The sequence below is a fragment of the Gorilla gorilla genome, chromosome 22 (genome assembly GCF_029281585.2).
Source record: "Gorilla gorilla gorilla isolate KB3781 chromosome 22, NHGRI_mGorGor1-v2.1_pri, whole genome shotgun sequence".
NCBI classification, from domain to species: Eukaryota; Metazoa; Chordata; class Mammalia; order Primates; family Hominidae; genus Gorilla; species Gorilla gorilla.
Genome location: NC_073246.2, coordinates 22,850,758 through 22,866,315, shown reverse-complemented (window position 1 = coordinate 22,866,315; position 15,558 = coordinate 22,850,758). Strand labels below are relative to the sequence as shown.

General features: G+C 33.9%; 1 long non-coding RNA gene across 1 annotated transcript; it reads left to right on the top strand.

Moving 5' to 3' along the window:
- The first annotated feature begins 3,154 nt into the window (after positions 1 to 3,154).
- LOC129529334 (uncharacterized) lies at positions 3,155 to 11,420 on the top strand. The gene is made up of 4 exons (XR_008674818.1): positions 3,155 to 3,454; positions 4,743 to 4,873; positions 8,594 to 8,675; positions 11,316 to 11,420. It is a non-coding gene; the product is annotated as an uncharacterized lncRNA (long non-coding RNA).
- The last annotated feature ends 4,138 nt before the right edge of the window (positions 11,421 to 15,558 follow it).

The window sequence follows — 15,558 nt, the reverse complement described above, 5'->3', positions numbered from 1 at the left end:
ACTTGGTTGAAATTGCATGCCGGACAAGCAATTAATTGACTCTCTGTGTTCCTAATCTATGGTAAGTGCTTAATAAAAGTTTATCGAAAAGAAAAACTTTTGCTTTAAAATTCATCTTTACCACCAAACACAAAAACTATGAAGGAAAAGGTTGACTGATTTAGCCAAACAAATATTTTAACTTTGAGCATTAAATAATAATCAACAAGCAAAATTAAAAGGTAACTAAAAATTGAGAAAAAAAGAGACACATTTATGACATACAAAGCTTTAATCACTAATGCAGGAGTTAATTTAAATCAATAGTAAATAAAAGCAGTGGAAGATACAAGTGGGTGGGAAATATTATCATGCACTTTGCAATGAAGACTAGAGAGATTATAGATGATAGATTGATAGATGCATAAATACATAGATAGACAAGTATAGTCATATACAGAATATATGGATGCAAATTCCAATCAAAGAAAATATGATTAAACTAAATGTAAAATATGTGTTTATCTCTTAAGTTGGAATCTAATTGAAGAATAATAATGCTAAATATCAGTATATTTGTGGAGGAATCAGGAGTCTTTAGATCTCTGGAAAGCTCTCAATTGCTAAAGATTTTATGGAAAGATTCTTCGCCATGTGAACCAAATATTTAAATATACAATCAAATTTTGGATGATAGTTGTATTTATAAGAATTTTCCTAAGAGAATATTAAGTGTATTTAACAATATAAATTTGTAGACTATTAAATTTATAATCTGAAAGGGGTTTAGTTTTCGGGAAAATTAGTAATAAACATAAAGAGATGGCATATTTCTTCACTGATTGCTGGTTGGTACATTGTGTGTAAAAGTATTGCATATGATGGATGTGGATTTTATTCACAAAGTGAAGTATAGATTGTATCAAAAATGGCTAATTTTCATACTTTTTAAATTTTTATTCAAATTATTACATCACAATTTTTTATTATTAACCTATACCTTGCTAACCTTAGACCTTGCCTTCTAACATATAATTGTTATCCAAAGGCAATCAAAAGGATATAGACAAAACTTTTTCCCCTAATAAGATTATAGCGTATGAAATTGTTCATATAGCTTGCGGCTAATTTTACATGTTTGTTAGAAAATCATATTTGACATTATTATTTTAGACTCAACCAATTTCAGAAATTAGGCAATATCAAATGCAATGTATGTATTTTTCTTGGAAAATAACTGATAATAATGTTTGGAGTAACTGAATTCAAATTACATATTACATGTTATTTCAAAAATATGACTTCAGAAATTCAGGCATCGATACAAAACTCATGCTTTTGGGGATTTCAGTATTACAAGAGAAAATTAATTTTTCTTGATCATAAGTCATCAGTCTGCAACTGCCCTAGCAATATAGGAGTAGTATAAACAGCTCCTTTCTTGGACAACTGACTTTAGTGGATCAGAGAAAATAGTACTAACTGCACAACATGCTTATTGTTGCTTTCTTGGTCTTGCATATTTACAAAATGTTTTTGTGATAAAAACATCTGTTTTCTTTGCTTGTGGTTATAATACTAACAAAAAGAAACTAGACAGAGGTACAGGATTTGTTGGTTGTATTTTTCCAAATGTGAAGATAAAGTAACAATAAAAGTAATAATTATGTTTTAAAGTAGCACAACATAAGACCACTTAAAAACTTAAAGTACTTTACACGTAGCAGGATGACCATGGACATTTCAGCTGGGTAGCTACAGGGTATATTGGAGAACACCCTCAGGAAATATTGATGAAACATGTATTTTAGGAAAAATATTATAATCGTAATATTTAATTTACTTATTTATGAAAAGAATAAATTTAACTTACATATTTATGAAAAGAATAAATTTCAAAGCAGTATTTGCAGCAAATCTAAAGGCCTGATTTGTTTATGTGTAGTGGATCCTATTCCTATTTCCGATGACTCTTAATTGTAATTTTTTTCTACTTATAATTTTGAGTAGATTTGTAGATAAACACACACATATATTTTATATATGTTCAATATTTGTTTTCATGGAGGCAAGCTGCTCTGGTCGTCAACTGCAGTTGAAATATTAAAGATTTATAAAACCAGTTAATAAGTTATAAATAACTTATTTGCTAGAGATAAAAGAAAGATTTTCCCAGTTTTCTACAGCGGCTCATACCAAGCCTCCAAAGACGTGCCATGAGGAGCCAACTCTACAACCAGGATAAATGGTGTCACCACTCGAGTCCCTGAACTCATTGTGATAGCAACCTTAGCAGCTAAAAATAAGGAAATGGTGGGCCCAAACAATATGGTATTCTGGAAAATGCACAAGTAAAGATACAGTAAAACAATCAGTGGTTGCCAAGGGTTCAGTGGACAGAATTGAACAGTCAGAGCAAGGGAGATTTTTAGGGCAGTGAAACTATTCTGTATAATACCGTAATGGTGGATGTATGCAGGATACATTTGTCAAGATCCATAGACTATACAACACAAAGATTGGACCTTAATGTAAACTATAAACTGTATTTATTACAATTGATAAACCAATATTGGTACATTATTATTAACTAATCATTAATAGCTAATAATTATAACAAATAATAATTATTATTAACTAATAATATATCAATATTGGTTCATCAATTGTAATGAATATCCCACACTAATGCTAGGGCGCTGACAAGTTCATCACCTATACCCCCCCTTATATCCACTTGTGTCTCACAACATATTCTCTCTGTGCTGACAATGCTTCTTTGTGAGAGTGGTAAGGCATAATTTCTAAGGGCGAAAAAAGTGAAAGGAGAAGCAGGCCAATCTGTAGTAACCACGGCTGAAACTGGTACTAAGGCTATCAATAATACTCAATATATTCTTCCTGTATATTTGATCAGGTCTGGGTTGCTCATCTCATAAGACAACCCAGACTTTCATTCTCAAGGAATTGAGAACTTGGTTACCATGCCCTTGTCAGACTATGATTTCTTATTATTTTTACCATACATAGACATGCCAAGGTTACCAGAGAATCACCTCAGTTCCAACAATCCTCTCTCCTGCACCTATTGTGTCACAATGACTCACTGTTCTCTTGATAATCAGAGTCAATTATACCTGTAAGAATGATAACTTTTTTTGTGCTTGCTGTTTCACTATAATATTGAGGCCAAATGACCAGGAAGCACCATTAACGTTATATTTAGTGAAATTCTACACAAGGTTTAGTTGACCTAGGATGGTTTTGGCTGGAAGTCTCTGCGTGGCTAGGCTCTGTACTTAGAGATTGGAACCAGGTCTTTATTTGTTTATTCTGGAACCCAAACAGGGACAGTGACTGATATATCATAAAAGCCTAAGAAGTAAGCCAAAACATGCAAGCACACTGAAGATCTCTTTTCTGGTCAATGTGTTGTACTTGTCAAAGCAAGTCTTAAATTCAAGCCCAGTTTCAGGTGGGTGGGATCATATACTGGATCATATTCTCATTCACAATGGGTGGAGGAGGGAGGGAATATTTGCTGAGCAAAATTAATCTGAATTATTCCAGAGATTCTAGGGTTTTTAGATAATTAAATGAATTAATATTTTGGCCTAGTAGGGCAGCACCTGACCCAAAACATGGTATGTAACAATTTTCTTGGCCAGTCTCAATGGCTGATGCCTGTAATCCCAGCACTTTGGGAGGCCAAGAGAGGAGGATTGCTGGAGCCCAGGAGTTTGAAACCAGCCTGGGCAACAAAGTGAGACCTGTGTCTCTATTTTTGAAAAAAGAATTTGTACATTAAAATGCATAAATGAGTAAACCACTGATCACTTGTGAATTAAATAACTTTTCCAGTAATATCCATTGCTATAACGTTTTCTTAAAACCATCAGAAATGACTAACTATATGATAACTTGGTAGAAGCAGAAAAGGAAAACCTTATATATGTGTGGTATGAAAATTACACTGTAGTAGTAAGAAACTCCAGAATATTAAATGCTTATGTTTATTCTCCTTAAATACAATTTTTTAAAGCTAAAGTCATATGCCAAGTTCATTTGATCCTGCCTAAAAGAAATGAAAGTTCGTTACTGAAGAATGTCAATGAAGCAGAAGGTTGGAATCTAACAAGCTGAATATCCAAATTGAAAATTTTTAAAGCTATTGATTATATAAGAGTGTTGGCAGGGAATACAAATCAGAGGGCAGTGCAGTCATTCTGTACATGGAGAGGTACCATATCAAAAGGTACCAATTATGTTTTTAGATAATTTGTATAGTTTATGTTTGGAACTCAATATGCTGAAAATAATGAAAAAGAATAAAGTTATGAGTAATTCCCCCAAATCTTGTGCTCATTGTGATAATCACCATTAAATAGTCAAGTATATCCTTTAAATACAAATTTATATGATAGAGTGCATTTTGATTTTAATCATTTCTATAAAGTCTGTTGTTCCTTCCATGTATAGCTATGTTTCATATCTCTCAGTAAGGTAGCTACTCTGAGACAGTAATCATAAATGGTTTTCTGATGTACAACTATCCACAAGCTGGTTTCCATGTATGGCTCAAGCAATGAGACTCTGGAAACCCTGAATGGATAGATTTTGTTTTCTCTAAGTACCTAATAAAAATTAAATTATTAAAGAAATCTGCTTTCAAGAACTTTTGATGATCTCTTCTTTCTCCCAATGTAATCCAACCTTCCTATTCAAACCACTCCCTGGAATAACATTTGAAACTTACCAAACAGTAGAAATCCAAGCAACAGAAGTTAGATGTGGACGTTGCAGCCAGTAGATGTTGCTGTTGAACAATGTGACAGAGAACCACCTGCCAGGAGTGGGAATAACAGATTCGCACTTTGATTTTAATAGATATGAGGTAAGTAAATATGTTTGGAATTTAAACTAAGTTTCTAGCAAGTAGGACTTCCACTATATATTATTATATTCTATCCTATCACAGTAAATCCCATGGTAACCCATATGTTATTTAAAATACTTTTCACAGATTTATTAGACAAATATATTATTCTGCTTAAAAGATTTAGGACTTGATGCTCCATTTTCCAGTGTTTTCCCATGTGTACCATTGGTAAGAGGAAGAGCAAGGTCTTAATCGAATATGCTGTTTTCTACTATATTTTTAATTGAGACATATATGCAAGTTAATGCTCTCTGCTTTTTCCAATATTAAGCTATAAATAAGTAAAATGAGAAATGACTTATTTTAACTGGAAAATATCTGGATTCAGACACACTAATGTATGAATTATTTTCTCTCAAGTTGAGTCATGCAAACAAAATTGTGTTTTCTGTTGGATGCTATTGGATCTATAAAAACATTACTAGACATTATGTCACATCAGTACTCCAGCATTGTGATGATAGTGGATTCCTCTTTTTGCCCCACTTTAAAATCTGCTACAAGACTGAAAAGAAGCATTAGGATTTGTGATATTATGATATATAAAGTGAAGTCACATAGACTGAGTTCAAAAATAAATTGATCAAGGCCAGGCGCGATGGCTCACGCCTGTAATCCCAGCACTTTGGGAGGCCGAGGCGGGCGGATCACAAGGTCAAAAGATTGAGAGCATCCTGGCCAACATGGTGAAATCCCGTCTCTACTAAAAATACAAAGATTAGCTTGGCATGGTGGCGCGCACCTGTAGTCCCAGCTACTCGGGAGGCTGAGGCAGGAGAATCGCTTGAACCCAAGAGGCAGAGGTTGCAGTGAGCCAAGATCGCACCACTGCACTCCAGCCTGGGCAACAGAGTGAGACTTCATTTCAAAAAAAAAAAAATGTTGATCAGATAATATACTATGTCCTGAGTAACTACCTTAAATTACCAACCGATGGCTTTTGCCAAAGCAAGAAGAATTTTATTGAGACTAGAAAGTTTAAAACTTTGCACTAACACACACACACACACACACACAAACTTGTCATATATGTGTGCATATATATGGACATCATGCATTTAGAACAGGTATGTATGTATGACATATATGATATATATGACACATTACATATCATATTATCAGTATCATAATATATCTACCACTTTGCACAGAAATCACTAATCCAAATGCTTTTGGTCTGGGGTTGAATAGTGTCTTTGCTACCTATAATATCCTAATGCTGAATATCTCAGAATGTGATCTTATTTGGAAATAAGGTCTTTACAGAGATAATCATGTTAAGATGAGATCATTAAAGTGATCCCCAATCCGATATGACTAGTATCCTCATAAAAAGGGAAAACTGGGACACGAGATGACACACACAGAGGGAAAATGACTTGAAGCCACACAGGGAGAAGATGATGGCCATGTAAGTGGACTAATGTATCTATGAGCTAAGAGAAGGCAAGGATTGCAGATAAACAGCAGAAGCTAAGAGTGGCAAGGAAGAATTTCCCCCAAGAGCAGTCAGATTGATCATGGCCCTGCTGGGACCTTGATTTCAGACTTCTAGCCTGCACACTGTGAGCAAATAAATTTCTGTTATTTTAAGCCACCTGGCTTTTGGTACTTTTTTATGACAACCCCAGGAAATTAATACACCTTCATATATATTTTTTTAAAAAGCCTATACTGGCTAATGAAAATGCTTATGTGGATCTAATTTAGCCCTCAAGACTTTGTTTTGCATCCTAAAGCAAAGATGCATTTTATTCAAGTTTGTGCTTAACACAAATCTGAAATTGCTGCTTAATATCATAGATGTCAGAATCAAGATTTAGAATTATCTCAAGAACCTGGAAACATGGGTTGAAACTAATAACTATCATCTTAATGGGGATAAATGAAGTGTGAAAATGCACAAACTGCAAATGATGTTAAAAATCGTGGAGTGTTTGCTAGTCACAAGTATGCGGCAACAGGAACATAAATTGCTAAAAGAAAATTGACAAAATTTTAGAAGACTATATACAAAATATTGCAATCATAGCAGTGATTATTATTTCAGGCTGCATGAAATGATATATGGAATCATATCTAATTATACATGTCATATTTTAACTGAGATTATGCAGGTTCTGGTTATCAGGGGAGAGGCTGTGTAGGAAAAAGGCAAGAAGCACTGGAATTAGTTAACTGGCTTGCATTTTAGTACAAACCTGGCTGCAAACTATCTAAGTGGTTTAAAATAATTCACTATCGTCTTGTGGCTCAGTATCACATATCAAATAAGAGCTTTATATTAAGTGTACAGTGACATGAGATCATTTGGAGCTACACAATACATCTGTTTATTCATTAATTTCACTGCTATTTCTTGAATATCTACTATGCGCCAAGAATTGTTGTATATACTAGGGAGTCAATCATGAAGACAGTAGATGATTTTGATTTTGCAGGGAACTTACTTCAATGTATGAAATGAGACAATAAATAAGTAATAAAAATAATTATCATAGTTCTAGATACTGTACAGAGAGGAAAAACTATTTGGCAATAAAGATTAAACATGGCATTAGGGTTCACTAATTTACTGAACTCAGAGGGAAACATTTCATGAAAATAGTTCACTGAATTGTGAATACCAGCTTAAAAGAAAATGTTAATATAAGAAATAATAGTACATTTCAAATATTTGAAGATATTTTTCAGACAAAATCTTGTTTTGTATGTTTCATTAAGGCACAAATATTACTATATGGGTAGGTGGAAGATAATACTCATTTTTGATTTGGAAGAAAAATGTTCTGCAAATGGAAAATTAACATGGACTGAGTGCAGTGGCTCATGCCTGTCAACCCAGCACTTTGGGAGGCTGAGATGGGAGGATTGCTTGAGCTCAGGAGTTCCAGATCAGCCTGGGCAACATAACGAGACCTCACCTCTACTAAAAATTAAAAATTAGCTGGGCATGGATTTGTGCCTGTAGTCCCAGCTACTCAGGAGGCTGAGGCGGGAGGATCACTTGAACCAAGGAAGTGAAAGCTGCAGTGAGCCGTAATTGCACCTCTGCACTCCAATCTGGACAACTGAGCGAGACCTGGTCTCTTAATAATAATAATAATAATAATAATAATAATAATAAAGAAATCAAAATTGAATAGACTATCTTGTGACCATCAGTTCCCTGAGGACCATTTGACAGGATATTATATTTGGTATTCCATTACTGACTATGGCATCTTCAATGTCTTTTAGTATGATTCCAATAACATAAATAATATTGATTCCTAAATGCGAACGATGTGCTAACCACTCTGGAAAACTCTCAGGAAAACAAAATCAAACAAATAGAGATTTTCATTTTACTTTTAAAACCTAAGAGAATAACATAGTTTCTCTAAATGTTGTTTTGTTTTACCTAAGGGTGTTGGAGTGAGTGTGTGTCTGTATATGTGTATGTGCTTCCCTTGTAGCTATATTTTGTTGTTCCAACATATTTTTATAGGTAGATAATTAGGTAAAAAGTGGGAAGGGAATTGGGGAAGTATCAACTTACTTTTGGAATGAAGACATTATGAGCAGAGAAATTGGGAGTGGAGGGTGCCTGGAGGATTGGAAACAGTATGTCAAAAGTCTATTAGTGTTGTGTTGAAAGTAGGTAATCTTTCTTCTGTATTCTTGCTTCTGCAGGATATTCACGAGTCCTCCCTCCAGAAATGTCAGCCTTAGAGATTTAAGGGTGTGATAGTAAGATTATGGAGAAAAAGTCCAGGTAATAGTATATCTGCTATACCCTTATTTTAAGTTTACTCGTAATATAGGTTCGTAACAACTCCAAAGACCAATTTTGCATGTTTCATTCAAAATCTTCTAAACAATTTTTTTCTCATACTAAATTTTGAAATTATTTTGAGGTACTACATCTTATTTTTCAACCAAAGCTGCTGAGTTTTATTCTTGGTTTTATTTCTGAATGCCTGGGAGACCATTTCTTATTTTCCCATCAGCTCAGCAGCCCATTTATAAATGGATATAATATTTAAAATAGACTCAAAGGACCAGGCTAAAATTAATTCATTTTACATGGTACACTGAGATTTTTGCTTACTGCTTCATTTAAGAAAAAGAAAATCTCAGCTTAAGAATATCTTTATAGTATTATGGTATTGTTCAAAAACATTTAAGTGCCAGCTCTGTCCTAGTAATTTTTCAAAACTAAGTAGATATATGAATTTGGGCTAGACATTTAAAACCCAGTGTATCCAATATTGTTTTATAGTTATAATTAGGAGACAAGCAATTACTTACAGTGTGGTTTAGCTGGTGTGAGCAGTGGGATGTTCTTTCTTGATTTCTAGAAAAAACCCCAGTTCATGTACATCTTTACACTGGCAGAGTGTGCAACACATTAACAAAAAAGAGAGCGAGCAAGAGATTACTTAGTTACTGTACTTTACAGTCTGATGGGAACTCAATGAGGTATGAAAGATGGTGGCTAGCCCACAGCCATGGAATACCAGCTGGTATAAATTGACATGAGCCTATCTCAGTGACGCAGTGGAAAGTTATGAACAATTATCCCACAAGACTGTGATGACAGAGATTGACATTAGCATTGGGCATCCAAGTTGGGTTAGGATATTTTCCTACTTTCTTGTATATTGCCCTCGAAGACATGCTTACATAAAGGAGTTGTATTCGACATTTCTCTAATTTCATTTAAAGAAAGGAGAAAGGGTTTACAGAAATTACCAAACAGTTACTACATTGAAAAAATACATGAATTTATAAAGGTAATATGCCCGTACATTGCCATTGATCCACATTAGTGAGAGGACACTGAGTTAACAAGGTAAAAAATGGTTACAAATGAAATCACTCAGGCCAAGTTTATGGTTATTGGAATTAAGTTAATTCAAGTGCAGTGTTCGGTTACATCAATTTAATCTATTAATAAACCAAATTCAAGTCTTGATATACGTTAAGTGTTTTATGACTTAATCATAAATAAAATGATAAAAAAACTATAACTATTTGGACAGTGAGTTTTTAGTTTGCTTATTAAATTAAAAATAAATAATGAGTAGAGTTTAATGGTAGTCTTACATGGCTATATCTAATCATATATCTCGTTAAGCCCCCAGATTCTAAACTTGTTTGTACATTGCTAGAGGTCCCTCCATAAAAAGGTATTAAAATACATTTATTTTAATCCAAAAACATCATGTGTGGTTTTTAAAGGAAAAAGATACGCTGGTATGTTTAAAATTGGGAGTCGGTGTTCTTTTAATCCTTCCCTAGTCATTTTATATCCCAGATCTATACTTATTTCCAATAATGGTAATGATCAGTTAAAGATCTATCAAAGATTGACTGAAAAATATGGCAGGCTTATGAAGGAAAGGATAAAGTTCTCCATAGGTATCTTTAATAAAAGAGCATGAAAGCATAATTACAACACAATGATCCCCCAAGGAGAATAATACTGAGAGTTATTTAAAAAAATCAATGTGTTGATTTTCTGTCATTTAAGTCTTACTCCAAAATACGTATATAAAAAATGACATTTAAACATAAACGTGAAGAACAGTCAGGGCTTAGCCAAGAGAACATCACAGGGAAAAAAAAAATTAGCCAAGAGAACATCATCAGAGCTTAGCCAAGAGGATATTATGGACCCCACCATGGGGATCATCTCAGAAGACCTTAACATTGGGAGATGTCTGTTCAAACAGAAGCAAGGAGGCCCATGTGGCTGGGATGGAGTGAGAATAGCAGGAATGAAGATAAAAAGAAACAGAGGGCGTTGTAGGTAATTGTAATGATTTTGACTTTTACTGAGTAAAGTGGGGAATGACTCATGGGTTTTGAGAAAAGGAGCACATAACATTAACTTTTAAGCAATATCTAATATGCTAGGTGTTTAAAAGAATTGAACAGCTTAAGAAAACTTCAGTTGGGTGTAAAGAAAAGTAAAATTGGAGAAAGCGCTCTGCTCCAATAAAAACACATTAAGTCAACTATGATGTTATCGTGACTTCAGGCTTCATTTCAGTGTGTTGACGAGTGACTGAAAGGCATGGGTAGCAGCTGGGGAACTTGTTAAAAAGAATTTATTTTTAATTTAGTCTTTTAGAGACGAAGTCTGGGTCTTGCTGTGTTACCCAGGCTGGTCTTGAACTCTTGGCCTCAAGCGATTGTCCTCGGCCTCCAAAGTTACTGGTCCAAGCCACCATTCCCTTGTACACAGACAGAGGAATACTGGAGATTGAAACAGGCTGTCAGTGCAAGTGGCAAGAAACAATTAAATTCTGCTACATTTTGAAAGTAGAAAGAATAAAATTTTCTGGGAGGTTATAGATGGAGTGTAAAAGAGAGACATAAATGATAACTTCAGGTTTCTTATCCCCAGCAGCTGGATGCATGGAGCTGCTATCGACTTAGATGGGGATTCCATGGCAGTGGTGTAGCAGGATTTGAAGAAGAGAAGAAAGAGCAAAAGTTTAGGTTTTTCCCCCAACTGGTAACAGATATGTGTTAATAAACCCAAAAAAAGAATATTAAACAATTATTATAACTGTGGTATCCATACATTGCTCATCTAACATCTTCCCATTAACCTATTTAGATCTCTCTGTTATTTTAAAATAATATACAAAACTTCTTTAAGCAATAGGATTTGTACCTAAGCTAGTCCCTTTGATTGGAAAACGCTTTCTCAATGTGTTTCCAATGCCCTTCATGAGAAATTATAAAACACTTTTAATGAGCTATACAAATCCATTTAAGTTCTTGCTCATATCATCCAACACAGAATGTTCTCTTAGCGTTCCCTGTATATGTTGTATTCTCTAGTTTTTCTGTAAAACATTACATCTTCCAATAACTCATCTCTCTATTTGTCACTTATATGCTTTTGTACATGGTGTTCCAGCTGCCCATAATGTCTTACTGTCATACACTGTCCCTCAATGTATTAGCATGTACACGTGTGTGTGTGTGTGTGTGTGTGCACGTGCATGCATGCACACATATTAATTTATGTTGGGATTTCCCAGAAGCAGATTCTGAGAAAAAGATATGAGTGCAAGTAGTTTATTTGTGTCTCAAGAGGTAACTCAATGCCTGTAATATAGTAGATGTGATATACCATATATTTATGAACCAAGAATGATAGCACACTATGGCAGCTAACAATACCTTACTAACATTTGCTTACTACTAACGTTTGCTTACACGTTTGTTATTACTAAAGTGTTTTTACATGTACCATATCAATTAAACCAGTTGAAGTCAATTTCCACCCTTTTATTTAAGGAAAAATAATAAATTGAAAATGTAGACATTATTTTGGAAATTTCCAGCTGTGCAGCTCTGTTTCAAGAAAGCAGAATTTGCTTGGCAAGTTTGTAGAATTAGAGCATATTTAGCATCAGTTTTCATATTCTTTAGGCTTAGTTTTACAAAACCAGAGAAATCCCAGCTCCATGTAGACCCAAGTCAACTAATTGAGAAGATCATCTCCAGAAGACCCTGCAACATCTCCTCTCAATTGCTAGTTTAAGTGTTGATGTTGTATGAGGAAAAATAGCTAATGGATGCTGGGCTTAATACCTAGATGATGGGAAAATCTGTGGAACTAATCACCATGGCACACGTTTATGTAACAAACCTGCACATCCTGCACATGTACCCCTGAACTTGAAATAAAAGTTGTAAATAAAAAATAAAAACGCTCCCATAAAAAAAGAGTTGATATTGTACCTTCCTAAACTACTAGTTTTATTAGAATATTCTGAAAACTTTACTCTCTGACATCCTCATTCTGCATCATTACTCCTATTTGCTGTGTGTACTTAAGCCCTAAATGATAGATCGTAATGACTGAAAGAGACTTTGGAGACTCTACAGTTCAAATGTCATTTCACAGTTGAAAAACTGAGGTTGAGAGATAATTGGTTTGCCCAATATCACCTAGCAGAGGAGGGGGTGATATTTCAAAATATTTAACAACTTGTAAAGCAAGGCATCATCCAATCAAAATGAACATTACTCATTCAGAATGGGCATGGGTCATTCAGAACACAGTCATGCCCGTGCATGGAGCCTAAATACGGACCCTTGAATAGAGGTGGAACCATAACTATGCAGCTCATGATGCTGCTGATTATTAGGCTCCACCTCGACATGTTCTCCACCTACCCTACTTGTACATACTTGTATAATAAACACAACCGATATACTTAACACAAGTTGTTCACTAATTTATATTCATTTTCTTTTTATTCAAATATGATCCTAAAGCAGGATCTACCTGGACAGAAGTATGTGCATACATGTTGGTAGTGCTATAGTAAGGGTAGTGGCAAGACATGTGTTTTTCACAGTTGGCTCATTTCCAAACTGCACAGAATGTTCTTTACGACACCTAATAGGGCCTCAAAGTCGAAATAAAAGCAGAAAGAATGAAAAAAAGAAAGGGGGACAGAGAGGGAGAAAGGAAGGAAGGAAAGAAAGAAGGAAGGAAGGAGGGAGGGAGGGAGGTTGGTTTCTGAGACACAAAAGTAATTTGACATATGATGGCTCAGGTATAATCAAACTGAGTACCATAGTGGCATGAAACTCTCATCAAGAAACTTACTATAGAATGAATGACAGTGAAAAGGGTTGTCTTGTATCAATAATAGTAATTTAATACTATTTCTGAAATTCTTCATTGTATTTGCTTGAAATACCTCTGAAAGTTTCTACTAAATGAGCCTCACTACATTCTTAATCTTTGTGTGGATTAATTTCTATAAACATCTCTAACACTTTAAAAAGTGTTTAAAAGGAAAAAATTAAGTAAATACATCCTAGCCTGTTTTTGCACTAATGCTATGAGAGTTTTAACTTTGAACTTAATGTGTAATTCTTTATTTTAATGCACCAATATTATTTTTTGAGGACATCATTTTAGGAGCTCTCATCGGAACATTAATTTTCATAGAGTTCTATATTATCACATTTGTTAGCAGGAAATTCAGCCCAATGTAGCTTGGAAATAGTCATTGCTTTCTGACTGGAAATAAAGATGGTTGTATTTAGAAATTATTCCTTCCCTATAGTAATTCTTTAGCCTAGCAACTCCAATTATAAACTCTGAATGCTTGTGCCTTGTTTTATCTAAGAAAGATTAATTTAACTTTGATATTGAATCTGATGAAATTCTCATTTTTCTTTTAGATTAATATAGTTCCATCTATTGATTCTAATAAGATAATGAATGTAATTATTTTTTAAGTTTGTGTATGAATTCACACATACCCATACAGATCACGTAATTTTTTTTTTTGGCAATTAAGAGTGAAACTATTAGGTAGCAGACTATGAAAATATTTCACTCATGATAGAGAAGCCTTGAATTAGTCGGCATCTTGTTTGTTTGTAATCTATCTCCTTAGTTGAATGATAGTCTTTTTGAGGTCAGAAGGCTCTGAAATTACTTTATTACTCTTTGGTTTCTCTTGCACCTGGCAGAATGGATTAGCATATTGATGGGTTTAAAACAATAGTATCATGATTGAAATTACTGAGTCTGTGTAGCCAACAGTATTTCTCTATGAGAATCTGAGATTACATGTGCAAAATGCTCACACAGTGATTGATGTGATTTATAGTAGAGACTATTATTAATAATAACAATGGAATGCATTCTGTATTACAGAAATCTCACGATTATTCCAACATCTGTAGAATATTGAAAATACTCCACAGAAAAAACACGTAATAATTTGAAATATGTTGTGATAGAGAACTATATTTGAAATAGTAGATCGTTTTATGAATTCTTTCATTTAAGAGTTTACATAGTGTATGAATTTTGTACTGCATATATATCCTAGCATTTTCAGAGGAATGGCATGTTTATTATTGAAGAACTCTTAGCATATTTATTTTGCATTACTATGCATATTAAAGTGTAACCATGTAGAACAGTAATCAATAGTATGGTGGCATTCATATTTTTAATTCATGCCAGGCTGCCTGGAAGTAGTTTATATTTAATATTGTACAGAAGTTAATAATGGATGATATGCATAAATATGCTCATCTGGGAATTATATTTAGCTAGTACTTGAATTTCAACATAATCAAGTAGCTTAACTTTGCAAAACATGATTTCTGTAAGAATGTTGCATAGAAAAGTCTCTTGCTTCTGCCAACATCCCTGTTGTAGAGGCTGGGACATACAATAAACGTAAAAGTGTCCAGGAAAACCTGCTCAGCATGTTCTTCCTTTTTCTTGTTTTACCCATATCAATTTTACCACTAAAGTTTATATTTTTAATTTTCTATGCATTTCTTGTTTTACTTTTTTTTAAAAAAAAAATCAGTAAAACACAGGACAATAATGAAAAGTACACAAATGAAGATAAAATTGGGACTAAGAATTTTTTTTCAATGACTTACACATAAGCATGACTGATGGTGGATTAGTCCAAGGTCTGTTGTAGTCAGTCTTTGTGGATGATCTTCACTTTAAAATATTAAAAAATACCCACAATTAAATATTTAAACTCAAAAATGCCCTTTAGAGTTGATGGGAAAAGTGAAACAAGTAATAAGTAAATAGAAAACTTGGTAAAAGCATGACTATAAACCATGTACGATAA